The following is a 27,619-nucleotide window of genomic DNA, read 5'->3' as shown; positions in this document are numbered from 1 at the left end:
TGGCCCGCCGCGAAGAGAGGAATTCCCTTCAGCGCAAGCCATTCTGATTCACTCGGGAGGAGAGGGCCGAGGCTTGCAAGCCGACAGTGCGGCGGTAATCCTGTCACCTGGTTGGAAGAGAGATGCTTGAATGAACTGAATCCGGGACGGCCAGTTAGCCTAACCACGGGGGGCAGGGGAGGGCGAACGATGAAAGAAGGGACGGGAGCAAGGTTCTTGGGTCAAAATGTAATCTGTCTCCGGCCCACCGGCGATGATGAATAAAAGATCTGTTGCCTCGACTCTCCAATGCCCCTCCCGCAAGATCTGAATATTCTCAATTAGGGGATGGAGGAGTGAGCAAGTCTTTCACGTTTTCTTGCTGGCAGGAGGACCTTACAGAATAAAGCGTTCTTTTTCTCTAGGATGACGGCCGCTAACCTGCCAGCACCTTCGGGAAACATTTCTGAAACGAGAAGGGAGTGGGTTATTAGGGTCTAATTCTTCTGTTAGAGCATGAGACTCAAGGACTTTATTCAGACGGGGCTGGGGAAAGCCTGGCCGTGAGGTCAGTGCCTCCCAAAAGTTTCCGGGAGGTGGACACATCGCCCAGCCCTGATTTCATTAGACATCTCATACCCAGTATTCAGTCATCGATGGTCACGACCACTGGCCAACAGCAGCCCTAGGCTCTACTGAAGTCGGGGAACAGAGGGAACCTGCTGTCTGCTGCGAAGGTGAAGACTTCTCTCTGTCCATTGTTTAGAGAAGGTCCGGGGCGGGGGGCGGCTGGGCCTGCCTGACACTGGATCTTGACTCAATAAACTCCTATCTAGACTGTAAAGTCATTGTTGGCGGGGAATGCGTCTGTTTACCGTTGAATTGTATTCGCCCAAACGCTTAGTACAGAGGTCTGCACGGAGGAAGCGCTCAGTAAATACAACTGACTGTCTGACATTAATTTAGGGCTAAGACCAGCTTTCACACTTGCGGAATCCCTTCTTCGCCTACTATTTTCTCCTTTATCCTCTTCCTCCCTTCCCACAAGTCCCATACTCTTCACAGAATGATCATTTTTAGTAATCAGTCCATCAGTCGTCTATACTGAGCACTAACTGTGTGCAGAGAACTGCCCTGAGAACTTATGTTGGTATTTGTTAAGCGCTTACTATGTGCAGGGCACTGTTCTAAGCGCTGGGGTAGACACGGGGGAATCAGATTGTCCCACGTGAGGCTCTCACAGTCTTAATCCCCATTTGACAGATGAGGTCACTGAGGCACAGAGAAGTTAAGTGACTTGCCCACAGTCACACAGCTGACAAGTGGCAGAGCCGGGATTGAGAGGGTATAGTTTAACAGAGTTGGTAGACACATTTCCTGCCTATATTGAGCTTACAGTCTAGAGGGGGAGATAGACATTAATATCAATAAGTAAATTATGGCTATGTACGTAAGTGCTGCGGGGCTGAGGGAGGGGTGAAACAAGGGAGCGAATCCAAATGCGAGGGGGACACAGAAGGGAGTGGGAGAAGAGGAAATGAGGGTTTAATAGCGAAGCTCATGTCTGGCTCTCTTGGGGGATGGAGTCGCCTAACCAGTCAACCGAGGCGAAGATCCCCTAGGGAGTGCCATTCACCAGCAATGGTGGGTGAAGCGGGCGAAGATGACGTCGAAAAGGCTCTTGGAAAGCTTCCATCCCTTGACCTCGGGTTACATTTGCATTTTCTCTAGACTGTAAGCTCCTGGCGGGCAGGGAACTTGTCTACCATCGCTGTCGCATCGTGCTTTCCCAAGCCCTTAGTGCGAGTGCTCTGCACACAGTAAGCACTCAATAAATACTGATGATGATAACGATGATAATGACCACGATTTGCGCCCCTAGTCAGGTTTCTGCGATTTGGGTAGTTGACCCTAGGGAGATTGGATGAGAGAGTGGGAATGGTGCAGTGTAACCCACCACCCCTGCAGGAAACACAAGTCGCCTGCATATTCTGCTCCTGCCATTGAAGGAAAGATGAAATAACACCCTCAGCAGTGCCATCTTGAATTAACAAAGGATAGCACTCTCCCCTTGAAGCAGCGTGGCTCAACGGAAAGAGCCCGGGCTTAGGAGTCAGAGGTCATGGGTTCGAATCCTGCCTCTGCCTCTTGTCAGCTGTGTGGCTGCGGGCAAGTCACTTCACTTCTCTGTGCCTCAGTTTCCTCATCTGTAAAATGGGGATTTAGACTGTGAGCCTCAAGTGGGACAACCTGATGACCCTGTATCTACCCCAGTGCTTAGAACAGTGCTCTGCACATAGTTAAGCGCTTAACAAATACCAACATTATTATTATTCTTTTCTGTTTGCCCGATTATCTTTCTGTCTCTCATTTGGCGACTGGTTCCAGGAACTCCCGCGACCCAGAGCCGGAAGGCACGCCTATTCTCATTTCCCAGAATCCACTGGGGCCCACCTCTTGGACCTTTAAACTCAGAATTCTCACTCTTGAATGAACACAGAACCATTTTTCAAGAGATGCCAAGCCGATGAGAGTGGGAAAGTACTTAGAAAAACAATCCAGATTCAACCCAATAATAACAATACTTCAAATTAGACTTACTCTCTTAGTTTTCCAAAACACTTTTTTGAAAATCGTCTCTCATTTTACCCTCAACAGCATCTCCCGAGGGACAGGGAGGAGCGGGTACTATGGCTGATGAGAACATGAAGGCACAGAGAGGTTAAGTGACTTGGCCAAGATAGCACAGGAGGTCAGTGGCAGAGCCGGGACTCTGACGCAGGCATCCTAATTCCCGGGTACGTACACTTCCCACTAACCCTGGCAGTGGCCAAACCCCCTTTCTAAGCCTCTGAATATGGCAGTCCAGAATTTTCAGGGTAGCGTTACAAAATAGTAATTGGGGTATTTGTTAAGCGCTTACTAAGTGCCAGGTCCTGTACCGAGCACCGGGGTGGATACAAGCAAATCATGTTAGACACACTCCCTGTCCCAGGTGGGGCTCGTAATCTCAATCCCCATTTTACAGATGAGGTAACTGGGGGCCAGAGAAGTGAAGTGACTTGCCCAAGGTCACCAAGCAGATAAGCGATAGAGCCAGGATTAGAACCCATGACCTCCTGCTTCCCGGGCCCGGGTTCTATCCACTACGCCACGTGTCACCGCAGCGATCAATTATTCCTCCAAATACCAAATCCTTCGCATGGTGAGATGGTTGCGCCTTTCCTAACGAGTCAGGATATCAGGAGAGCAATGGGGTATATTTCAGTTTGGCCTCTGGCCGAGAAACACAAGTCTGGGTAGCTTGTGGGCAGGGCACATGGCTACGAACTCTATTGTACTGTGCTTCCCAAGTGCACTGTCCAGTACGTAATCTCCCACTAGCCCCGTTTGGTGGCCAAGCGGCGTGGCCTAGTGGATAGAGCCCGGGCCCAGGAGGTCAGAAGACCTGGGTTTTAATCCCAGCTCTACCACCTGTCTGCACTTCACTTCTCTGTGCCTCAGTTCCCTCATCTGTAAAATGGGGATTAAGACTGTGAGCCCCCATCTGGGTCACGGGTTTGGACCGTGTCCAACCTGTCAACTTGTATCTACCCCAGCGCTTAGTACGACGCCTGACACATAGTAAGCGCTTTACAGATGCCATTTAAAAAATAAAAAACCACCCTTAACTTTCCCCTCTACGTCCCCCACTTTCCCTCTAGTGACCCAAGCCCGGGCTGCTCCTCTGTGGCTCTAACCAGGGCCCCGCACCCTGTCACAGTCTCACCTCGTGACCCTCAGAAGGAAAAGGCTGCCGTCTTCAAGAGGAAGTGAATATCTGCCATACTGAGAGGAGAAGGTTTGTCAAGGGTGTTGACCTACAATTACTGCCAACTTTGAACCTGGGCTTCAGTTGAGAGACGGTCACTGAGCGGGAGATGGTCTCTTACCCTGCTCGTGGAGGCGAAAGGAGAATGGGAAGATCCCAGAAGAGAGGACTCCTCCTGAGACCCTGACAGGGCCCGGTCTTCGGTTGCAAATTTCCCTGGCGTCCCCGTGGCGAGCCCGCCCGGTAGAATGGAGTCCGTGGCGGCCGTGACCTTCCTCATCCTCGTTCTCTCTTTCCGTGGCTACCTAATGTTCTCTAGCCCGAGGTTGGGGGTGGGGCAGAGTGCAGAATGCCGGCTCGCTCAGAGGAATGTACTTTGCATCCTGTTCCTCCTTCCTGGACTGCCAGCTGGGAGCCAGAGAGCGGTGACAAGGGAGTGGGTGAGGGTGAGGTGATGCCACAGTCTTCCTGGAAGGGGCTGCCAAGCTCTACCCCACCAGGATGCCGATCGATGTTTATTAAGTGCTTCCTATTTGCCAAGAGCTGTGCAAAGCACTGGGACAGATACATGATAATAATTATTATTACTGATTAATACTATTGTATCATTATAACGATAAAATGTGACGTTATATAATAACGTATAGTCATAGTAATAGCATTTGTTAAGTGCTTACTATGCGCCAGACACTGTACTAAATGCAGGGGTGTTACAACCAAATTGAGTTGGACACAGTCCCTGTCCCAGTTGTGGCTCACAGTCGCAATCCCCATTTTACAGATGAGGTAACTGAAGCCCAGAGAAGTGAGGTGACTTGTCCAAGATCACACAGCAGGCAAGCGGTGGAACGGGGATTAGAACTCATGACCTTCTGACTCCCAGGCCCGTCCTCCATCCAGTACAGCCAGCTGCTTCTCAATTAATTAATTCTCAATAATTAGAACAGACGGAATCCCTGTCCCACCTGGGGTTCCAATCCAAGAGGGAGGGAGAACAGCCACCTTAACCCCATTTAACCGAGCCCCAGAGAGGTCAAGTGACTTGACCGAGGTCACACGGCAGACAATAATAATAATAATAATTGAGGAACTCGTTAAGTACTTACTACGTGCACTTATCCTGTACTAAGCACCGGGGTAGATCCGAGACCGACAGGTCTCACGCGGGGCTCGTTCTAAGTAGGAAGAAGTTTCATCCCCGTCTCACTGAGGAGGGAATGGATTGGATTTAAGTGACTTGCCCAAGGTCACCCAGCAGGCAAATGGCAGAGGAGGAATTTGAACCCAGGTCTAAAATCCGTGCCCTTCCCATTAAGCCACACCGCTTCCTTAGGCGAGCGACAGAGCTGGGTTCAGAACCTGGGTGTCTGGGCTCCCAGTCCTGTGTTCGTTCCACCGTAACAGCCCTCAGCATCCATCCTATACCACCCTGAAGCCGCGTGGGAGAGGGAGGGATGGGGGCCAGCAGCAGGCTGGGGCGGCGGGGCCGTTGTCCAGCCTCACGTCTGTGAAGCGGACAAGAGGTTCGGAAGCCGTCAGCGCCTGCACTGGGTCGTCAGCGGGCATGCTCGCTTCTCACTTCATGGAATCCCTGATTATGTTTCCAGTCAACTGGCACCTCCCTCGATAACGGGAAGGACGGAAATAGCACAGGCAATCAGGAGCCGCTGACGATGCTCAGACCGCCTTCTAGACCCAAGTTTCAACTCCTTCCCTACAATCCTTGGACAGAACCGAAAAGGCAGTAAAACCACCCAGGCTGGCTTCCCTCTGACCCAGTCCTCCCTCCGGGGCCTGGAGAGCGAGCGGAGCATAGGCGGGACCGGAGTAACCCAAACGAAATAGCAAATCGACTCCTGGTCACGCAGCCGCCTGCAGAGCTCCCATTTAGGTGGCCTGGGCTTTGGGCATCTATGGCAGGAGAGGAGGAGATGTCTGCCAATCCTTCTCTTGCCCCGAGCTGCGGACATTGAAATCCATCTGGAAATCAGGGCAACTGATTCATCCATTTGGGAAGCTCAGTCCTGGAATAGTTGGTCAGACAGTAAGAATGGAGGGAGGGAGAGGGAGGGAGAGAGACAGAGAGAGAGAGAGAGAGAGAGGAAGAGAGAGAGGAGGGAGACTGGGAGACAGGTGTTAATGGTTCTCATCTTTGCCAGCAGAAGACTCTGCATTTTAAACCAAAGCGGTCCGCCCAGTCTCTATTGACACTCGGGTCAAGTGGCCCGTTCACATGCAGCCAGTACTAAGGACCCGGAGCCGGGAGAAACAGGATCAAGGAGGAGCTGGGAGTCACCAGGAAGCGGATGCCCCGACCAGCTCCTGGAGATGTTGCCAGCTGGACCGCCAAGATCATGTCTGCGGTGACCGCTCGACGGAGGGGAAGCCATTGACTCGGAGGGGATCCGCTTAGGAGAAAGGGCCAGGACCCTCTGCTCTGGAGAACGCCATCGGAGTTGAAAACTGGGGGCATTTTGCGATGCCCAGGGTCTATTCAGCCAGCAGGGCACAGGGGCCGTAGCTGCTGGTTGACCGTGAGCCTCACGGGGGGTAGGGATTGTATCTACCCTTGTATGTACCCCAGCGTTTAGAACAGTGCCTGGCGCATAATAAGCGCTTAACCAACACCATAAATGCCGAAGGCCCTGAGGAGAAATCATAAGCCCATCTCCCGAGATAGCACCCTCCAGCCCCTGGGCCCCCCGCCGCCCACCCCCAACTCGCCTGCACCACTCCTAAGGGTAAGATGGCGGCCGCCGCGGCTATGGCAGAAGTTGAGGCCCCTAACTCCGTGATTAGTTGGGATTAGTTTCCTCCTTCCCTGGGGTGGCGTTTTGGAAATTAGCTGCTTTTTGAGAGCTAGATTCCAGTTCGCTGCCGAAAGCCAGCGAAGGGAAAATTTAAGCTGAAATAATAAACACGGTATCAGAGGACACATATTCTTCACGGGCTCTAATTAAGTTGTCTTTTTCTAAAATAACGGCTTGCGTGTATCTCCGGTTAGCGAGTATTCGCCCAAGCCGTTACAGCGGTAAGGAATTTTAATGTAAAACCACTCTCTTTGCAGGGAATTGAGCCGACTCCTGGATGTTTAAATTTTCACGGCCTGTTGTCATGGCAACCGGAATTGACTCTGGTACCCGCCGTGTTCAACATAAATTAATTTAAAGTCATAGCATTTGAAACATATTTTAGATAGATGACTTTTTCCGAGGCAGTTCATTTGAGATGCCATCCCGAACGGGAGGATTCTAGGTTAATTGGACCCATTTGTAGGACCTCGATGTTTGGATTGTGATAAGAAAGGAGGGGAGACGGTTCCTGGTGTACCCGTGACAGTCTCGTAACGAGAATGCAGAAACTCAAGTCGGATCCTGTATCTTTCCCTGTGGTCTCTGTGAGATGTGGACATTTTTGCTAAGTAATTCTAACCGGCTTAAGCCTGTTTCACACATGAGCCCTCTTGGGCTTTACAATTTTCTAGGAAGGAGGCAAAGAAAGGGATTTTGCTATGCCCTGGGGCGGGTTATGACCGTTTCATCTCTGAATGTTACAACCAATCACATAGTCCTTTTCATACAGACAGTATTTAAAGATAACTCTATTCCGGTTAATTCAGGAGGGACGCAGCATGGAATACTAGAAAGAGGATAGGCCCGAGACTCAAGACACCTTCCCTAGAGAAGCAGCGTGGCCTAGGAATTAGACCACAGGCCTGGGAGACCGAGGACCTGGGTTCTGATCCCGGCTGCGCCAGCTGTCTGCCGTGTCACCTGAATCACTTCACTTCTCTGTGTCTCAGTTACCTTATCTGTAAATTGGGGATTAAGGCTTTGAGCCCCCTGGGGCGCATGGACTGTGTCCAACCTGATTGGGTTGCATCTATCCCCGTGCTTATCCTCTGGCACTTAGTTTGCCCTTAGCAAAACACCCACAAAATACCCTGGTCCTAGTCCCAGCTGGGTGAGCCTGAGTAAGTCACCTAACCTTTCTGGGTCTATGTTTCTTCATCTTTAAAATGGGACGATATTGCCTCTTTCTCATGGATGTCATGTGGTTAAAATGAATTGATGTGGATGGCTGCCCTCTGGGAAAATTAAAGTGCTATGCAATTTCAAGGTATTATTAAACTGGAATTTTCCCAGATGTGATTATTGTGAAGCTGAGAAAAATATATTGTTCTAGAATGTTTTGAAGATAGAAAGATTACCATCACTAACTAAAGTTAACGGCTTGAATTTACATTCGCCGGGACCAAGTCCGAGCCGTGGGACATGATGAATGTGGGGAGGGAAAGATTTTCCCATAATGCTGGTGCCGGAGTCTACATTTTTTTTCACGTTCCCTTTGAGGTCTCCATTTCTTTCCTTGGGACTACTGAGACGTGTTCTGTGAGAGTGAACTGAAAATATTGTCAGTCTCTGCTTTATACTTGGATCTGTGCCCTTTGGGAATTTGGTATTCTCCCCACCCTCAGCCCCACAGCATTTTGTGGGAAGCCCCATGGCCTAGTGGCTAGAGCACGGGCCTGGGAGTCAGATGGTCAATCAGTGGAGCCGGGATTAGAACCCAAGTCCTTCTCACTCCCAGCCCCGGGCTCTATCCGCTAGGCTTCGCTGCTTCTCATCACCTCAGGTTCTCCGGGAAACGAGTGGCTGCAATGTTACTGACTCCTCAGAAATGTTTCCCAGATAATGTCAGTTTACAGATGTGAAGAGTTTGCCTCTCCCTCCTCTGAGCTCTCCTGCTGGGGTGATGGGTTTGCTTTTATAATAATAATAGTGATGATTCATATGATGCTCTTTTCCACCTTTCTAAAATTAAGAGGAGCACCATACATTCAATATTTAGAGTTCTAGCTATTCCACTTCCAATCCTGGCCCTCAGTCCGCTGAGGTGATTTTGACCGTGCGGATTGTTTTCTCACCTTGCCTTATTGACGCATCCCGGAATGAGACGCGTTAAAAAAAAAAAGAGCCCGCTGCAGCTTCTATGACTCATTCCCACCAACCACACTCAGTCACTAATGACCCAGCAGAGAAAACACATCTGAATCCACAGCTCCTGAGGGAATTTGTTGTGCAATATTTTCTACCAAAATGTAGGAGGCTGAAAACTTCACTCGGTTGGAATAAATCCTGCGAACAATTCAGATTTCCAATAAGCATTTTGTCAGTCATTAGGCTAAATCTTCATCAATGGGCTCCAGAGAAAAGGAGTTCTGCTTGCCTGTGAATTCGTTAGCGGTGTAGAGACGGGCAGAGTCCACTCCCCAACTGTTGGTTTATTTTATTTATTTATTATGGCATTTGTTAAGCATTTGCTATGTGTCAAACATTGTTCTAAGAGCCAATCACACTGGGCTCCCAGTCTAAGCTACACTCCGCATATTCGAGACTGTAAAGTCATTGTGGGCAGGGAACGTTTCTACCAACTCTAGTGTCCTGTACTCTCCCAAGTGCTCAGCACAGTGGGTACAGTGTTCTGCACACAGTAAGCGATCGACAAGCGCCATCGATTGATTGATTCTTCCGCATGGCCCGCTTTGGCCAGAGTCTCAGAACGAGCCACAACGGAAGCCGCTCAATCGGACACCGACTGACCAGATGCTGCAGCTGGTCGTCCGTGGGATTGGACAATCAGGGTGCTTACCATCCAGGCTCCAAGCCAGCCCCTTTAGGGAATAGTGGAGACACCGCAGTGGAGACCAGAACCTGCCCAAGGGGAGAAACCCAGGGAATGAATAAATGAACCTCTTAGACTTTCAATCAAAGGTATTTATTCAGCGTTTACTGTGTGCGGAGCACCGTTCTGTTCAACCAATCAATGGTATTTACTGAGCGCTTACTGTGCGCAGAAAGCGCTGGACTAAGCACTGGGGAAAGTACAATGAAGTAGCGTTGGTAGACACGATACCTGTCTGCAGGGGACTTGGGAGAGTACGATACAACAGATAAAAATATATCTCTGTTAATTCACTTTAACATCTGTCTTCCCCGCTAAGCTCATTGTGGGTGGGAAATGTGTCTGTTATAGCGTATTCCCCCAAGCATCTAGTATAGTGCTCTGCACACTGTAGGTGCTCAATAAATATGATCGACTGACTGACAGTAGTGTTTTGAAAGACGAGATCCCTGCTCTCGAGAAGCTTATAACTTAGTGGGGGAAGACAGGACCAGATTATTATGCCTTCCTTCCTGACCTAGCCAGAAACTTCCAACAGCTGTCTCTCCCCCCCCAGGCCTTGAGCACAGACTCCATCTCTTGCTCCCATCCTGTCTGTGTGTTGGATCTTCTTCCTGTTTCCACTGTTGAGGGTCAACACTATCCTAGGTCCGACGGGGTCTTGGGATGAAATGAGTGATGGTTCATCTTCTCCTCTCCGTCCTGCGGGGAAAAAAGAACCAAGCACCGGGAGCCCTTAGATTGTTGGGTGAGGGGAATCATTTTTGGTCTTGTATTTAAATAGCTTTCTTTAATTCAGTAAAATTTCATTAATCCAGATGTTAATCCAGATTAATCCAGACAGGCTTTGTCTTAAAAAAGGCCGTATTTGAGCCACATTGAACAAAGCTTCAAAGCCCATCTTCTTTCTTTCCAACCCACCTCCGGAGGCAGACGAGGTGCTGTTTGCCAGCCCACCGGCTTCTCGTAGCGATATTGATCCTGCAGGTTTCCCTAGGGAAACAAGATCTCCAATCCCAATCCTGGGGAGATCCAGGGGCTGCTGCCAGATCCTGCCTTGGTGGGAATGTTGCTGAGAGCTGGAGAAACCTGCAGGACTAATCTTCCCTCCTTGTATTTGTGTTAAACACTTACTGTGTGCCAGGCCCTGTTCTAAACACTAGGGTAGATACAAAATAATCGGGTCCCACATGGGGCTTACAGTATAAGTAAGAGGGAGCACAGGTACTGAGCCCCCATGTTGCAGATGAGGGAACCGAGGCACAGAGCTAATTCCATTGTATTGTACTTTCTCAAGCACTTAATACAGTGCTCTGCACATAAATGCTCAATAAATACCACTGATTGATTGATTACATGGATTGCCCAAGGTCACACAGCAGGTAAGTGGCAGAGCTGGGATTAGAACCCATGTCTCCTGACTCCCAGGCCTGTGCTCTTTCCACCAGACCACACTGCTTCCAAAACAAACTTCAAAACAAAATGGTCGGTGGTTGGGCTCCTCCCCTTTGGTCAGTTGTGTCAAGAATTGACTCAGGCGGTGATTAAAATCTTGACTGAATAAGGTCACACAGCAGACATGTGGCAGAGCCGGGAACAGAACCCAGGATCTTCCGACACCGAGGTCCATGCTCTATCCACTAAGCCTCTCTCCAGTGGTTCCATGTAGATTTGACGAAAGAGTCGGAGAAAGGGAAAGACCAGTACGGACACCAAGACGACTTAGCACACAAAGAGACACCAAGACTTTTACTATGCTGTATCAAAGCTGCATCTGGAAATATATTGATACAATTCAGCCTTATTTTCATTTATACCGAGTACCCCTTTCCTCTCCATCTCCCAGGCTGAATTAGTGAGTTTGGCTCCATTTTAAAGATCATGGATTTCTGGCATACAAACACCCACAGGAAAATAGCTATCCAGTTCATTCATTTTATTTGAACAAAATAAACAGACGGTCTTTTCCCAACAATTTGTTTATTAAAGCTGCAATTAGCTCTTTCATTCCCAAAGGGGCTTAAATAATGAGAATTAAGTTGTTGTTATCCTAAGCAAACCAAGCAGTACAATATTTTTTTGAGGATTTAGTGATGAAGGGGAGTTCACATCTAATCCCTTACTTCACTGACCGGCGGCGGTTGTTGTGCAGCGGCTGTTTCTTCATTTATCACTTCACTTCAGAATTCAAAAGGGGAAGTTTTCCGACCAATTCAAGATGGTGCAACGTATGTAATCTTGAACCATGGGGGAGGGAGAGGTTCTTAGCTCTCCTTGAGAGAGAGAGATGAGTGAAAAGGTTGGAGAATGTCTCCAGTTTCCACCTGTAGGACAGAGTTCCCAGTCCGGTCCTAGGATCCGAGGATCTAAGCCAGTGAGACCAGCCCAGCCCTGGAGCCTGGGAGTCTAAACTAATGTGACATAGCAGGGGACGGGGGGAACGAACTCCCAGCAAACAGTTCACCCCACTGAGCCACAAGCGAAAGAGGGTTGTTCTCCTTAACAACGGCCTCCTCCAAGACTGGCTTCCCTCTCTACCCCATCATCCCCTTTTTATGGCATTTGTTAAGTGCACCGCACTAAATCCTGGGGTAGATATATGATAATCAGGTTAGACACAACCCATGACCCACATGGGGCTCACGGTCTTAATCCCCATCTTACAGATAAGGTAAATGAGACCCAGAGAAGTTAAGTAAGTTGCCCAAGGTCACACAGCAGACAAGTGGCGGAGCTGGGTTTAGAAACCAGTTCCATTCGACTCACAGACCCATGCTCTATCCACTAGGACATGTTGCTTCTCTGTAAATTAGACTGTAAGCACCTGGTAGTTAGGGAACACGATGAGCAACTTTGTATTGTACTATCCCGAGTGCTTAGTATAGTGTTCTGCACACAATAAGTGTCAACAAATACCACTGATTATGCTGATAATGATGATGATGGTACCCAGAGGATGGCTCGAAATCAGAGATGCTACTGTACGTGACCTTCAGCTCCTTGACGGCGGGGATTGTGTCTACCAACTGTATTACACACTCCCAAACTCTTAATACAGTGCTCTGCACGTGCTCAATAAATACCATTAATTGAATGATCGATTGATTGGGACCCAGGCACCAGCACGGCAAGAAATTATCCCGGCACGTTCACGTTGTCGAAAGGAGTGTTGGTCACCAGAAATCTTTTCAGCCCACCGGCATGTTAGGATCAATCAGCTAATGGTCTTTATTAAGCATTTTCACTGTACAGAGCACTGTACTAAGCATTGGGAGAGCACAGTGTAGCAGAGTTAGTAACGTGATCTCTGCCCACAAGGAGATTATGGTCTAAAGCAGCTAAGACCTCACCACTTGGGTGTCATCTTCTTCAAGACCTAGAATGGCTGAAGTGGGGAGAAGGGTATGTGTGTGTGTATGTGTGTTCAAGCTCTTTGTGGGCAGGGAATGTATCTGTTTCCTGTTGTATTGCACTGTCCCAAGTGCTTACTATAGTGTTCTGCACATGGTAAGTGCTCAATAAATGCAACTGACTGATTGTTAGAGAATGAAACAGTTGCCGGCCAGGAAGTTGAGAAGCTAGTGAAAAGGCAGAAAAGATAGAAGGAAAGAGCCCCAGGATGAGGAATCAGGAGACTTGCATTCTAATCCTCCCCCATCTGCTTGCTGTGGGACCTCGGGCTAGTTAGTTAAACATAATGTGCCTCGGTTTCCTCATAAAATGGAGATAAAATACCTATTCTCCCTCCTTCTTAGACTGTGAGGTCCATGTGGAACAGTCCTAGCTATCCTATCTGATGAACATGCGACCGCCCCCCCAACAGTGTTTAATAAGATAATTGGCACCCAGAAAGGGGACAGAATCTTGGTAATGTCCAAGTCCTGGAGCTTGGTAGCCTGGAAGCCATTTTGTTCCATAACAATGGCCAGCCATAAACATCCTCTTGCAATGGCAGAAAGGAGGAGGGGAAGAGGGGAGTTATTTTGAACAAAGATGACGAATGGAATATTTCTAATCTGAGGTCAGTGTTTCTCTTTGACATTACCCCAGTGCTGGAAAAAAAAGTGCCCCTAAGTTGGTTACAGACATCCTGCCTCTAATCCTGTTTCGAATTTTAAAAAAATGACTAATCCAAACTCTGGACTCTAAATTCATTAATGTTAAATTGAAATACTTAACCATTCATCCTGAGTCTAAGATTCCCTGGCAGCCACTGGGGCAGGAAGAACCAGGCACCCATTTGTCAAATGTTCTGACAGCCTCCTGCTGGCTCCTTTTTTCTCCGAATTCATCAGTCAATCGATCGTATTTATCGTGTGTTACTATGCGCAGAACGCTATGTACTAAGCGCTTGGGAGAGCACAATTCAACCGAATTAGCAGGCACGTTCCCTACCCACAAGCAGCTTACAGTCTAGAGGTGAAGAAAGACATTAATATGAATAAAAATTCATAAGCTCAGGGCTCTCTCTGCGGTTGCAGTAGAGGCCAATGGAGGTACAGTAGAGAGAAGTGACAGTGACGTCGTTTGAAGAAATGACCATTCTTCCATACCACGGTCCATACCAGCTGACTCCTCCGCTTCCTGCCCATCAGGAATCTGGGAGGGCAGGGATTGCCGATGGTTTCCTGCTGCCCTTCACCCTGTCCCCCTCACCTCCACCGTCCCTTTGTGGATCATCTTGGAAATGCAGAGCTGGAGGCCGAGCTGAGCAGGGCTGGGAGAGGAGATCGGGGTAGATGCCCCTAGCCACCATCAGCTTCTCCACTCCCCACCCCACCCCATTTGCGGGTCAAAAAGATTTCCAGTCATGACCTGACCGACCAATTCCCCGAAAATCAGCTCGCGAGGCTGAATGACTGACTGTCCGACTGATAGAGATAAAAAATATTCACAAACAGAGGAATCAAAATGAAAAAACTGAATGATCGGGTGAATATATTCATAGCTATACGAGGGTCTCCCCCAGCCCTGCCTGCCTGCTTTACTATCCTTCAGTTTGTGTCGGTGTTCTTTCCTGCTCTTCCCATCTGTCCATGTAAGCTCACGGCGGGCAGGGAATGTGTCAATTATATTAATAATAATGATGGCATTTGTTGAGTGCTAACTATGTGCAAAGCACTGTTCTAAGTGCTGGGGGGGAATACAAGGTAATAATCAGACTGTCTCATGCGGGGCTCAAAGTCTAAATCCCCATTTTACAGATGAGGTAACTGAGGCGTGGAGAAGTGAAGTGACTTGCCCAAAGTCACACAGCTGACAAGTGGCAGAGCCAGGATTAGAGCCCGGTATTGTTGTATTGTATGCTCTCAAGCGCTTAGTACAGTGCTCTGCACACAGTAAGTGCTCAATAAATGCGATTGATCGATTGGTTGATCCATCTCCCTCAGGAAGGCAACAGAGGAGGTCCCTCCGCTCACTCCTCATTCCCTAGCGGGGCTCCCCATCCCATCCTGAAGATCCCATCCCATGCCAAAAGCCGGACTAAAACGGGAAGGGAACGTGGCAGAGCCGTGCCCGGCGGGAACGTGGGCTCCCGAGGAATCGTCCCGGCTCCTGCTGACCCGGGACTGGGGATTGCCATGCTGTTCTGGCCACCGATTCCCAGCCACCTTCTCTACTTGGTCCACTGGTACCATTTTAATCAGATCTCTGAGGTTTTATTGGCAGCAAATAAATCTTTCATTAAAGCTCTTATTTAATCAGTCCAGAAGCAATTCTGTTTTCCGTCTCGCCGAGTTATTAGAGGATAGTGATTTGTCTCTGTCTCTCAGGGAGTCACAGAAAGCCAGTTTCGGGCAGAGCAGCAAAGAGAGCACGTCAGGGTGAGGCAGAAGGAAGTGGGAGAAGAGAAAAGGAGAGCTCAGTCAGGGAAGGCCTCGAGGAGGAGGCCACACTGCTTCTCTTGAAGATGTTGCTACTTTAATAAGTGAAGCAAGCAACCACAATAAATAACACACTTATTATGCGCCCTCAATAAGGCTTTGGAGCAGCAAGGAGAGTTGTGGTCTGTCGGATAAGAGGGGAGAAGTCGTCCCCGGCCAGGAGGTGGGCAAGGGGTCAGCGGTGAGGTAGGTGAGATAGATGAGATTTGTTCCCACCCCTCCTCTATAATGCCCCAGCCCATCCCTGGCACCACCAGCACCTCCCACGCTGCAGTAGGGTCAAGGAATGTGTCTGCTGTCTAGTGTACTCTCCCCAGCGCTTAGTACAGGGCTCTACACACAGTAACTGCTTAATAATTACGATTGAGTGACTGACTGCAGCAGCACAGCTGGCTGGGCCCAAGAGGATGGTGGAAGGGTTGACCCTGAGAAATGAAAGGAGATATGAGGGGAGCACAGAGAGCCAGGGGTCAGAGGCTCTTAGGGCTGTATTAAGCACTCACTATGTGCCAATCTCTGGGCTAAACATTGGGCTACATACCAAATAATCTAGATCAGACACAGTTCCCGTCCCACACGGGGTTCACAGTCTGAGAGGGAGAACAGGAATCGAATCCCCATTGCACAGATTAGAAATCTGAGACGGCTTCGAAGTCAGGCGACTTGGCCAAGGTCACTTAGCCGACGAGTGTCAGAGCCGGAACTAGGACCGAGTCTCCTGCCCCGGGAGCTCGTGTCCTTTTCGAATCCCGGCTCTGCCACTTGGCAGCTGTGTGACTGTGGGCAAGTCACTTAGCTTCTCCGGGCCTCAGTTACCTCATCTGTAAAATGGGGATTAAGTCCGTGAGCCTCACGTGGGACAACCTGACTACCCTGTCCCTCCCCCAGCGCTTAGAACAGTGCTCTGCACAGAGTAAGCGCTTAACAAATACCAACATCATCATTATTATTATTATCATTTTCACTGGGCCAAGAGCCTCCTGTCCCAAGATTTCTGTGAGGGGCAGCTTGGTCTGGCTCACCTGGGGCCTTCCTTTCCCACCCCTTCTCTAGGCTCTAAGCTCTCTGTGGGCAGGAAATCTGTCTGCTATTATATCGTCCTCTCCAAAGGGCTTGGCAGAGTGCTCTGCACACCGTTAAGCGTTCAGTAAATATGATTGAATGAAGGGATGGACGAATGAATGAGTGAAGTGAGGCTCTTCGCAGCCTCGCTCCGATTCCTAGTGTGGGAAAAGTTATTTACCGAAGGGAAAGCTCTCCATCTGGTGGTAGGGATCAAGAGATTTGTTTACTGAATCATTCCAAATCTCAGAAAGATCATTTTTAGGGCATTTGTTAGTAATAATAATAATAATGGTATTTGTTAAACGTTTACTATGTGCAGGCACTGTTCTAAGCGCTGGAGTTGACACCGGGTAATCAGGTTGGACACAGTTCCGGCCCCACGTGGGGCTCACAGTCTTAATCCCCATCTTACGGATGAGGGAACCGGCCCAAATAATGACAATGGTGGTGTTTGTTAAGCGCTTCTATGCGCCAGGCACTCTACTGAGCGCTGGGGTAGATACGAGGTAATCAAGATGTACAGAGTCCGCGTCCTACCTCGGGCTCACGGTCTTAATCGCCATTTTGCAGGTGAGGGAAATGAGGCACAGAGAAGTTAAGCGAGCTGCCCAAGGTAAGGCAACAGACGAGTGTCTGATGCGGGATTAGAACCCAGGTCCTTCTGATTCCCAGGCTGCGGTCCACTAGGCCACACTGCTTCTCTTGAAGTTGTTGCTACTTTAATCAGCGAAGCGAGCAACCAGCGGTATTCACTGAGTGCTTACTGTGTGCAGAGCACTATGATAACGATTACGGTATTTGTTAAGTGCTCACTATGTGCCAGGCACTGTATTAGAGGAAGCACTTGGGAGGGGACAATACAACAGAGTTGGAAGGCACAGTCCAGGCCCTCAAGGAGCTCACAAACTAGTGGGGGGGAGGCATACCAAAACACAGATAGAGGAAGCAGCGCAGAATAAGGGTACGTAATAACGATCATGATAATAGTGATATCTGTTAAGTGCTTACTATGAACCAAGCACTGTACTAAATGCTGCGATAGAAACAAGATAACCAGGTCCCACAAGGGGCTCACATTGTAAGTGGGGGGAAGGCCCATGGATTGCGCCGTACTCTTTCAAGCACTTAGTACAGTGCTCTGCACAGAGTAAGCACTCAATAAATACAATCGATTGATGTATTGATTGATTCTCTGTGCCTCCATTTTCTCCTCTGTAAAATGGGGATTCACTACCTGTTCTCCTTCCTACTTAGTCTGTGAGCCCTAAGTGGGACAGGGACTGTATCCGATCCTGTGGTCTCGTACGGGGCCCGGTGCTTCGTAGGTGCTTAACAGATACTCTTATTATGATTATTATTGCTGTCGTTATTATTTGGGTTCTGTGTTGGCTCGGATTTCCAGCCTTCAGCGACCACGGGAGCAAGAAAGCAAAAGGGACCCGAGAAGTGGATGAAAATGGGAAACACAACTCAAGAAATGGGACTTGTCGGGTTTGGTGAGGGCCAGAATCCTCTGCGAACCTAAATTTTGGTGGACGAGGCTGTCGTAGGGGCCTCTGATACGACCTATTTTCTCTTTGGTGAATGGGAATAATAATAATAATAACAATGTTGGTATTTGTTAAGCGCTTACTATGTGCCGAGCACTGTTCTAAGCGCTGGGGTAGATACAGGGGGATCAGGTTGTCCCACGTGAGGCTCACAGTTAATCCCCATTTTACAGACGAGGTCACTGAGGCCCAGAGAAGTGAAGTGACTCGCCCACAGTCACACAGCTGACGAGTGGCAGAGCCGGGATTTGAACTCATGACCTCTGACCCCAAAGCCCGTGCTCTTTCCACTGAGCCACGCTGGAACCAAATCATTTCTTCGGCTGCCCCCTTTCTGCTGGTTACTTTCCTGACTTTCTCCTAGCCCTAGTCACCTAGATGACACCACAGCACCCGGTTATAGTGGTGGAGGTGGGGATGGGGTGGGTGGAGCTGGAGTGTGCCACTACGCAATGCCCCCAGCGCCTGGCAGAGAGTTCCACACATCTCAGGGGTCTCCACTAATACAGCCCCGGGTGTGGGAGATGGGGTACGGATGCTGGAGACAGTGGCGAAGATGGCAGTGACGGGGGTGATAGCGATGTTGGTGATTTTCTTGCAGAAATATTGGTGATTTTCTTGCAGAAATACTCTATACCCGTAAGCTTGGAAAACCACGTTCCTTTAAAATATAACTGTAGAGCCACTAGATGGCAACAAATTAGTTCTTTCAAATCCAGAATAATCATGCGAAAGGATAAACCGTTTCTGGTACGATTTCGGGGTCCGATCTTCATAGAAAGTTTCTACCTACTTTTATTGGCCTAGAGGATTTATCGAGAGTGAAGTCTAAGACTGTTGGTACAGAGGTTGGAGAGAAGCAAAGACTGGATTGCTTTCGTCCTCCAGTTGGTGTTGACCAGTTCGTGTTGTATTACACTCTCCCGAGGGCCTAGTACAGTGCTCTGCACACAGCATGTACCGTGGCTCAGTGGAAAGAGCCTAGGCTTGGGAGGCAGAGGTCATGGGTTCGAATCCCGGCTCGGCCACTCGTCAGCTGTGTGACTGTGGGCAAGCCGCTTCACTTCTCTGGGCCTCAGTGACCTCATCTGTAAAATGGGGATTAAGACTGTGAGCCCCACGTGGGACGACCTGATTCCCCTGTATCTCCCCCAGCGCTTAGAACAGTGCTCTGCACATAGTAAGCGCTTAACAAATACCAACATTATTATTATTATTAATAAATGCCATTGACTGATTAATTGGTTTTTAAATTCCCACACAATAAGATAAAGTCTTCTGCCTCTCCGCCCCACCCCCCCAGCTGTGTCTCCCTTGGCAGTAGCACCCCAAAATGCCTCAAGGGGCCCCAGGAAACAAATCCTTGGGCACCAGATATAGCTCTCTCTGCTGATCTGATTATCTTGTGGCTACCCCAGCGATTTACACATAGCAAGTGCTTAAAAAATGCTTCAGTTTTCTCAACTGTAAAAAGGGGATTAAATACCTGTTCTCCTTCCTACTTAGGCTCTGAGCCCCTTGCAGGACAGAGTCTGTGTCTGTCTTAATTAAGTTGTAATTAATAAAGGTATTTCTTAAGCGTTTACCGTGTGCCGGGCACTGTATTAAACGCTGGGATGGATTCAAGCAAATTGGGTTGGACACAGTTCCTGCCCCACATGGGGCTCACAGTACGAACCCCCATTTTACAGATGAGGTGACCGAGGCACAGAGAAGCGAAGTGATCTGCCCGAGGTCACACAGCGGACAAGTGGCAGAGCCGGGATCGGAACCCACATCCTCCGACTCCCGGGCCCGAGCTTTACCCACGATGCCACGCTGCTTCGCTCGTACGCATCCCAGTGCTTAGAACAGTGTTTGACACAGAGTAAGGACTGAAGAAATACAGTGCCTGGCACATAGTAAGCCCTTAACAAATACTGCCTTTTCCCAAGTGCTTAGTACAGTGCTCCGCAAGCAGTACGTGCTCCATAAATACAACCGAATGAAACACCAAAATGATGATGATGATTATTAAGACTGTGAGTCCCGTGCGGGACAGTGACCGCGTCCGAACCAATTTGCTTGGATCCACCCCAGCGCTCAGTACAGTAAGCGCTTAGCAAATACCGCGGTTGTTATCAGTATTATTATCATAATAAAAAGTAGCAAATATGGCACTGTTAATGTCTAAGCTCGGGACAGGAAGATGAGCATTTCAGCCAGCTGGGAAACCTCCGGTTTGGCTTCTGACCTGCTGGTCTAGTTGTTTCCTTGAGTACCTGAAGGTTTTCTGGGCTCGAGGGGGTGGGAAGTAGGCCCGCAGTAGGCCTTATTCTTTAGCTTCTCCCCTTGAACCCGTGGCAGGGGTTAGGCCAGTGCTCATTGGGGGGGGTCTTTTGATAGAAAACCTTAGTCTTTCAGATGTTAAGGGACACGCCATTTCTCATTTACCTCCCCAAAGCCCCCAGGGTGGCTGGAAAGCTTTGCTTCTGGACCAACTCTCATTCGGAGACCCAAACCTCCATGGGGGTGGGGAGTAATTTCACTTATTTGAATCTAAGAGAAGGAGGAGTGGAAGAGAAAGAGAGAATATCAAAGAGTGACACCTTGCTGGGCTCCCACATTAACGTCAAAGGGATCTTTGTTGGTGCTGTCCAAAGGGGCCTCCTTGCTTCCTCTTTCGGGATTCCGAGCGGGACCCCTTCTAACATCAGATCCTGCCTCTTCTCATTCCTCTGCCAGGGTCTGGATCCTGTGGGGGGAAAGATTAGCTTTCCTTTCTCGGAGAGGTCACTGGCTTCCTCCTTCCATATCGGTCTCTGGCTCTCTCCTCTCTCCCTCCTCTCTCTTTTTCCTCTCTCCTTCCCCAACTAAGCCCTCATTTCGTCTTCTCCCACTCCCTTCTGAGTCACCCTTGCACTTCATTTGCATCCTTGACTGTGGGCAAGTCACTTAACTTCTCCGTGCCTCAGTTCCCTCATCTGTAAAATGGGGATTAAGACTGTGAGCCCCACGTGGGACAACCGGATTCCCCTATGTCTACCCCAGCGCTTAGAACAGTGCTCGGCACATAGTAAGCGCTTAACAAATACCAACATTATCATTATTATTATCCTTTATTCACCCCTCCGTCCCACACCACTTTCGCCCATATCCGTAATTTATTTAAATTAATGTCTTTCTCCCCTCCCCCTACCACCCTTCAATTTTCCTGCGGGCAGGGAATGTGTTGTACGCTTCCTAGTGCTTCGAACAGTGCTCTGCACACAACAGATGCTCAATAAATACCTCCGACTGATTTCTTCCTCTCTCGGTTCTCTATCTCTCTGTGTCTCTCCCCCCCATTTGTCTCTGTCTCTCTTTCTCCCTCTTCCTCTCCTCCAGAATCTTTTGGGATTTCACTCCAGGCTGGGCTTGCCAAAACCCGACTTTTTAAATCGTTGCCTCCTCTTTCTTAGCAATGACCGTAACATTCCGGAGAGGGGGCGAGCCGGACTTGGGTGAGGAGAGAAGACCTTGCTCTGAGCTATCTCCTGGGCACTCCCTCTGTTCCCCGACAATCTTTCCGTTCCCACGTTTCAGGAATACCGTCACAGTGTTTACATTCTATCATCTTGCGGGAGATGGCGTCCTTCGTTGTGTCCCCGGCATGGCAGACGCCGGGCCCCTGTGTTTCCAAAAAATGACTCTGCCGGCAGCCTCCAAGCTAGATTTTGCCGACCGGCTCTACCCTGCCTCGCTCCCCCGGGTAGCACGGATGTACGGATCTTTAAAATCTATCAGTTTCCCCCTTCCTGTGATTTATTTTACCACCGTTCTCTCCAGCTAGATCTCCTCAAATGCTTAGTCCAGTGCCCTGAGTGAGGACATTGCCAGTCTTCTGCAGGCTTCTCCCCCACCCCGATAGGTGAAGCTGAGGAATACTACCCTTTGAATATTATTATTAAAAATAAGAATGATAACCGTGCTACGTGCTAAGGGCTTTCTAGGTGCCAGGCACTGTACTAAGCACCGGGGTGGATCCAACCAAATCGAGTCGGACTCAGTCCCAGACCCACTTGGGGCTCACGGTCTCAATCCCCAATTTGCGGACGAGATAAGTGAGGCAGAGAGGAAGAGAAGTGACTTGCCCAAGGTCACTCAGTAGACAAGCGGCGGAGCCGGGATCGGAACAGCAGCGTGGCGCAGTGGAAAGAGCACGGGCTTGGGAGTCAGGGCTCATGAGTTCGAATCCCAGCTCTGCCACCTGTCGGCTGTGTGACTGTGGGCAAGTCACTTCACTTCTCTGGGCCTCAGTTCCCTCATCTGTAAAATGGGGATTAAGACTGTGAGCCCCACGTGGGACGACCTGATTCCCCTGTGCTTACCCCAGCGCTTAGAACAGTGCTCGGCACATAGTAAGCGCTTAACAAGTACCAACATTATTATTATTATTATTATTATTATTATCAAGCTGTGTCCTTCTGAGTTCCAGGCCGGTCTCTTGCCACTTCGCCCCGCTGCTCCATCACTCCCCACGCCTGCTCGCTCAAAGGTCTTGATGTTCTGTGCTTCAGCCGATGTTCTTTCTAAAGGGCCCAGTGAGCTTCGGGTCAACGGAACCTAGGGATAATCGGAAAACCTGTTCCCTCGAAATCCACCACTTGCAAAGGACAGGGGTTGAAATGATCCAGTTTTGAACTTGCCGTGTGAGTCGTCTCATGAGGAATAATTCCCTCACTGCGCTGGCCACCCAGGTAGAGCCAGGCCCATACAGGCCGTGACCCGGTCACGCCCTTGGCGTCATTCATTTATTCAATCGTATTTATTGGGCGCTTACCGTGTGCAGAGCACTGCACTGAACTCTTGGGAGAGTACAAGCTCTTCTACAATCATCATTGCTCCCTCCCACCCCACGGCGAGCCTTTCTGGATCCCGGGATCAGCCGTACTTCTTGTGATGATCCCGGCTCAAGATGGCTCATTCCAGGGGACGCAAACCAAAGCGCGGTAATGATGTTGGTATCCGTTAAGCGCTTACTATGGGCAGAGCGCTGTTCTAAGCGCTGGGGTAGATACAGGGTAGTCACGTTGCCCCATGTGGGGCTCACAGTCCTCATCCCCATTTTACAGATGAGGTCACTGAGGCACGGAGAAGTGAAGTGACTCGCCCACAGTCACACAGCTGACAAGTGGCAGAGCCGGGAGTCGAACCTATGACCTCTGACTCCCAAGCCCGGGCTCTTTCCACTGGGCCACGCTGCGGTAGGGGAGGGAGGGTGGGACTAGCAGGATTCTCAGTTCTCGTGCCCCTCAAGATCCCACCCCTAGTGGTAGTGGAAGTCGTAATAGTGTTTATTAAGCACTTATTATGCGCAGAGCACTGCGCTAAGCCCTGGGGAAAATGCACAGGTGAGAGAACCTTGTGGGAGAGGCTGGGGGTGAGAGTGGGTTGGTCCCAGCCTCTATCTTGGTCTCAAAGATCCTCATCCGGGCGAGTTCTCATTTTTCTGGAGGTCCAGTTCTCTCTAGAAAATTCTCTCCTGGAAGCTCTACGGACTCGCAGTGCGCTCACGGAGAAGCAGCGTGGTCGAGTGGATAGAGCACCGTCCAGGGAGTCAGAAGGACATGGGTTCTAATTCCGACTCCGCCACCTGTCTGCTGTGTGACCTTGGGTAAGCCACTTCACTTCTCTGTGCCTCAGTTGTCTCCTCTGGAAAATGGGGATTGAGACCGTGAGTCCCACGCAGGACAGGGATTGGGGTCCAACCTGACTTGCTTGGATCCATCCCAGCGCTTAGCACAGTGTCTGGCACCTAGCACTTTACAAATACCATTATTATTATTACAAATCCGAGTGCAAGAGTGACTGCCATCTGCGATCCTGAGCCCGGGCTTGGGAGTCAGAGGTCGTGGGTTCTGATCTCAGCTTCGTCGCTTGTCAGCTGGGTGACCTGGGGCAAGTCACATAACTTCTCTGTGCCTCAGCGACCTCATCTGTAAAACGGGGATGAAGACCGTGAGCCCTACGTGGGCCAACCTGATTACCCTATATCTACCCCAGTGCTTAGAACAGTGCTTGGCACAGAGTAAGCGCTTAACGAACACCAACCAAAAGAACCCAACAAGCTTAACTAGTAGACTCGAAACAGCGTGGCTTAGTGGAAAGAGTACGGGCCGGGAGGCGGAGGACCGGTGGATTCTGATCCCGGCTCCACCACTGGTCTGCTGTGTGACCTTGGGCAAGTCACTCTGTGCCTCAGTTCCCTCATCTGCAAAAAAGAGCGTTCAATACCGGTTCTCCCTCCTACTGAGACTGTGAGCCCCATGTGGGACCTGATCATCCCGAGTCTCGCCACGAAATAAGCGCTTAACCAATAGCACTGCTATTAGAGGACTGCCGCGACCGCAGTCGTGAACCCATGCCATCTGGCGGATCCTGATTTGGGGCATTAACAGCAGGGGCTGGTGAGGGGATCGGTGCCTAGCCCACCCGCGTGAAACCTACGGCTGTTCCCAGCGTCTAGCGCATTACACCGTTAGCACGGCATCTGTACCGCAAGCCTGTTGTGGGCAGGGATTGTCTCTATCGCTGAATTGTACTTTCCAAGCACTTAGGACAGTGCTCTGCACACAGTAAGCGCTCAGTAAATCCGACTGAATGAATATAGAGTGACGTTATTTGGGGTTTTACCTAAGGCCATGGAATCGACCCTTTATTTATCCTTTTTGGATCTAATAGTTCAGAAGCAGCATGGCTAGTGGAAAGAGTACAGGCCCGGGAGTGAGAAGACCTGGTTTCTAATCCCAGCTTTGCCGCTTGCCTGCTGTGCGATCTTGGGCGAGTCTTTTAACTTCTCTTGGCCCCAGTTTCCTCCTCTGTAAAATAATAATAACGTTGGTATTTGTTAAGGGCTTACTATGTGCAGAGCACCGTTCTAAGCTCTGGGGGAGAGACAGGGGAATCAGGTTGTCCCACGTGGGGCTCACGGTCTTCATCCCCATTTTGCAGATGAGGGAACTGAGGCACAGAGAAGTTAAGTGACTTGCCCACGATCACACAGCTAAGTGGCAGAGCCGGAACTCGAACCCATGACCTCGGACTCCCAAGCCCGGGCTCTTTCCACTGAGCCACGCCGCGATTCAATGCCCTTGTGTGGGACAGGGACTGCGTCCAACCTGATTAAGTAGACTCTACCCCAGCACTTAGAACAGTGCTTGACACATACCACCACCATCATCATCATAATCCAAATAATCATTCTTATTTCCCATGTGCTAATGGTTGTGTCTTTAGAGGACTCCAATCACCAGTCAGCTCTCTTCCATGCTGAAAAAGCCGTACTTGATTCCACCACACTCTCCAGCGGTTGCCCCATCTTCTGCCTCCCGTTTACTCTAAATTCCTTCACCGATCTGCCTCTACCCACCACTCCCAACTCCTTTCCGTCCACCCTCTCCTTGACCCCTTACAATCTGAGTTTTCTCCCTTTCGCTCCACCGAGATCACAATCATCTAGGTCTCAAATGATCTTCTAGGTAAGTCTAATGGGTTCTATTCTAGTGTTAATAATAGCAAGATTGATGGTATCTGTTAGAGCCTTACTAGGTGCCAAGGACCGTTCTAAGCGCGGGGTAGATAGGCGGTCATCGGGTTGTCCCACGTGGGGCTCACAGTCTTCGTCCCCATTTTACAGATGAGGGAACTGAGGCACGGAAAAGTTAAGTGACTTGTCCAGAGTCGCACAGCTAAGTGGCGAGCCGGGATTAGAACCCACGACCTCCGGCTCCCAAGCCCGGGCGCTTTCCACTAAGCCACGCGGTTTCTATTCTGTTCTCCTTCTCCTTAACCTCTTGTTCGCCATTCACACTGCCGACCAAGTCCCACGCCCAGAAAGCCTCTCCGGCCGTAGTGGTACCCGGCTCTTCCTCTTCCTTATTTATCTGACCGCTCCTTCCCCGGTCCCTTTGCCGACCACCTTCATCTCCCCCTTTCCCTTCGGGAGAAGCGGCGTGACCTGGTGGCGAGAACACCGACCTGGGAGTCAGAGGTCCCGGCTTCTAATCCCGGCTCTACCAATCAACTGCCGGGTGACTTTCGTTCATTCATTCATTCAACAGTACTTATTGAGCGCTTACTATGTGCAGAGCACCGTACTAAGCGCTTGGAAGGTACAGATCGGTAACAGATAGAGACAGTCCCTGCCCTCTGACGGGCTCACGGTCTAATCGGGGGAGACGGACGGGCGAGAACGATGGCAGTAAATAGAATTAAGGGGATGAACATCTCATTAAAACAATAGCAAATAAATAGAATCAAGACTTTGGGCAAGTCACTTGACCTCTCTCTTGCCTCAGCTCTCTCAACTGTAACATGACGATTAAATACCCCGTCTCCCTTCTGCGTAGACCGTGAGCCCCGTGAAGGTCAGGGACCTTGTCGGCCCAGTTAACCTGAACCCCACCCAGCATTGAGAACAAATAGCAAGCGCTTAAATTCCACTGAAAAATAAAAATGTGGGTCTCCTACAAGATTTAATTCCAGCTCCTCCTCTCATACTTCCACTCATTCACCCTCTCCTGAAGCTCGCTTCTAAACTAGTTCACGGACAAAGTGCAGAACCAGAGGACGTGGGTTTTGTATCTTCAGATTCACTGAAGGGAGAAGAAGACAGACCCAACGCCTAAGTGCCTTGGGCCGTTGTTCTGGGACTGTGACTTCTCTAAAAAAAGAATTCAGAGCAGTGATTCTTAGGAGGAACGGCATCACCGCATATCAGTGATTCATCCTCTTATGAGGCAAACTTTTCTAGATGCAAATCATTACCTCGGCTAAACACTAACCTAATCACGTCCCAGAGTTTCTGGGGACTCAACCACTCCTTGACGCCCTAAGCAGCGTGGCTCAGTGGAAAGAGCCCGGGCTTCGGAGTCAGAGGTCATGGGTCCGACTCCCGGCTCTGCCACTCGTCAGCTGAGTGTGGGCACGTCACTTCACTTCTCTGGGCCTCAGTTACCTCATCTGTAAAACGGGGATTAACTGTGAGCCTCACGTGGGACGACCCGATTCCCCTGTATCTCCCCCAGCGCTCAGGACAGTGCTCGGCACACAGTAAGCGCTTAACAAATACCAACACTATTACTACTATGTATCAAGCGCCGTTCTAAGCCCCGGAGTCGAGACGAGGCCATCGGGTCGGACACGGTCACTGCCTCAACGTGGGGCTCACGATCTAAGTAGGAGGGAGGAGGATCTGAGCTCCACTTTTACAGTTGAAGAAATTGAGGCAAAGAGAAGTTAGGTGACTTGACCAAGGTCACACGGCAAGCCATTGGCAGAGCAGGGATTAGAACCCAGGTCTTCTGTCTCCCAAGTCCATACTCTTTCCATTAGGTCTCCCTGTCTCCAGCACTATTCAGTCGATGGTATCTTCCGAGTCCTTATCGCGCGTAGGCCGCCGACCTAAGCATCTGGGAGAATATAATGCCCCGGCGTTGGTAGACTCATTCCCCGACCGATTTAATCAGTCGATTCCTTTAGGCAATTTCTTGGCCCTGGATTTTTAAAACCGATTCTCGTCAGTCACCTTATTCTCATCATCGACCAGAACAGTGACAGTGCGTGTGTGTGTGTGTCAGGGTTTCCGGGAGTGGTGTGACACCGCGTCTGGGAGCCCGGATGCG

At 49.8% G+C, this 27,619-nt stretch overlaps 1 long non-coding RNA gene across 1 annotated transcript; it reads right to left on the bottom strand.

The window, feature by feature from the left end:
- Window positions 1-213: 213 nt before the first annotated feature.
- On the bottom strand, window positions 214-4,336 carry LOC103171124. The gene is made up of 2 exons (XR_486602.4): window positions 3,912-4,336; window positions 214-445 (listed from the first exon to the last, which is right to left on the bottom strand). It is a non-coding gene; the product is annotated as an uncharacterized LOC103171124 (long non-coding RNA).
- Between the last annotated feature and the right edge of the window lie 23,283 nt (window positions 4,337-27,619).

This window comes from Ornithorhynchus anatinus, chromosome 10 (genome assembly GCF_004115215.2).
Source record: "Ornithorhynchus anatinus isolate Pmale09 chromosome 10, mOrnAna1.pri.v4, whole genome shotgun sequence".
NCBI lineage: Eukaryota > Metazoa > Chordata > Mammalia > Monotremata > Ornithorhynchidae > Ornithorhynchus > Ornithorhynchus anatinus.
Note: the sequence above shows the minus strand (reverse complement) of the source record. Positions and strands in the feature narration are given on the sequence as shown.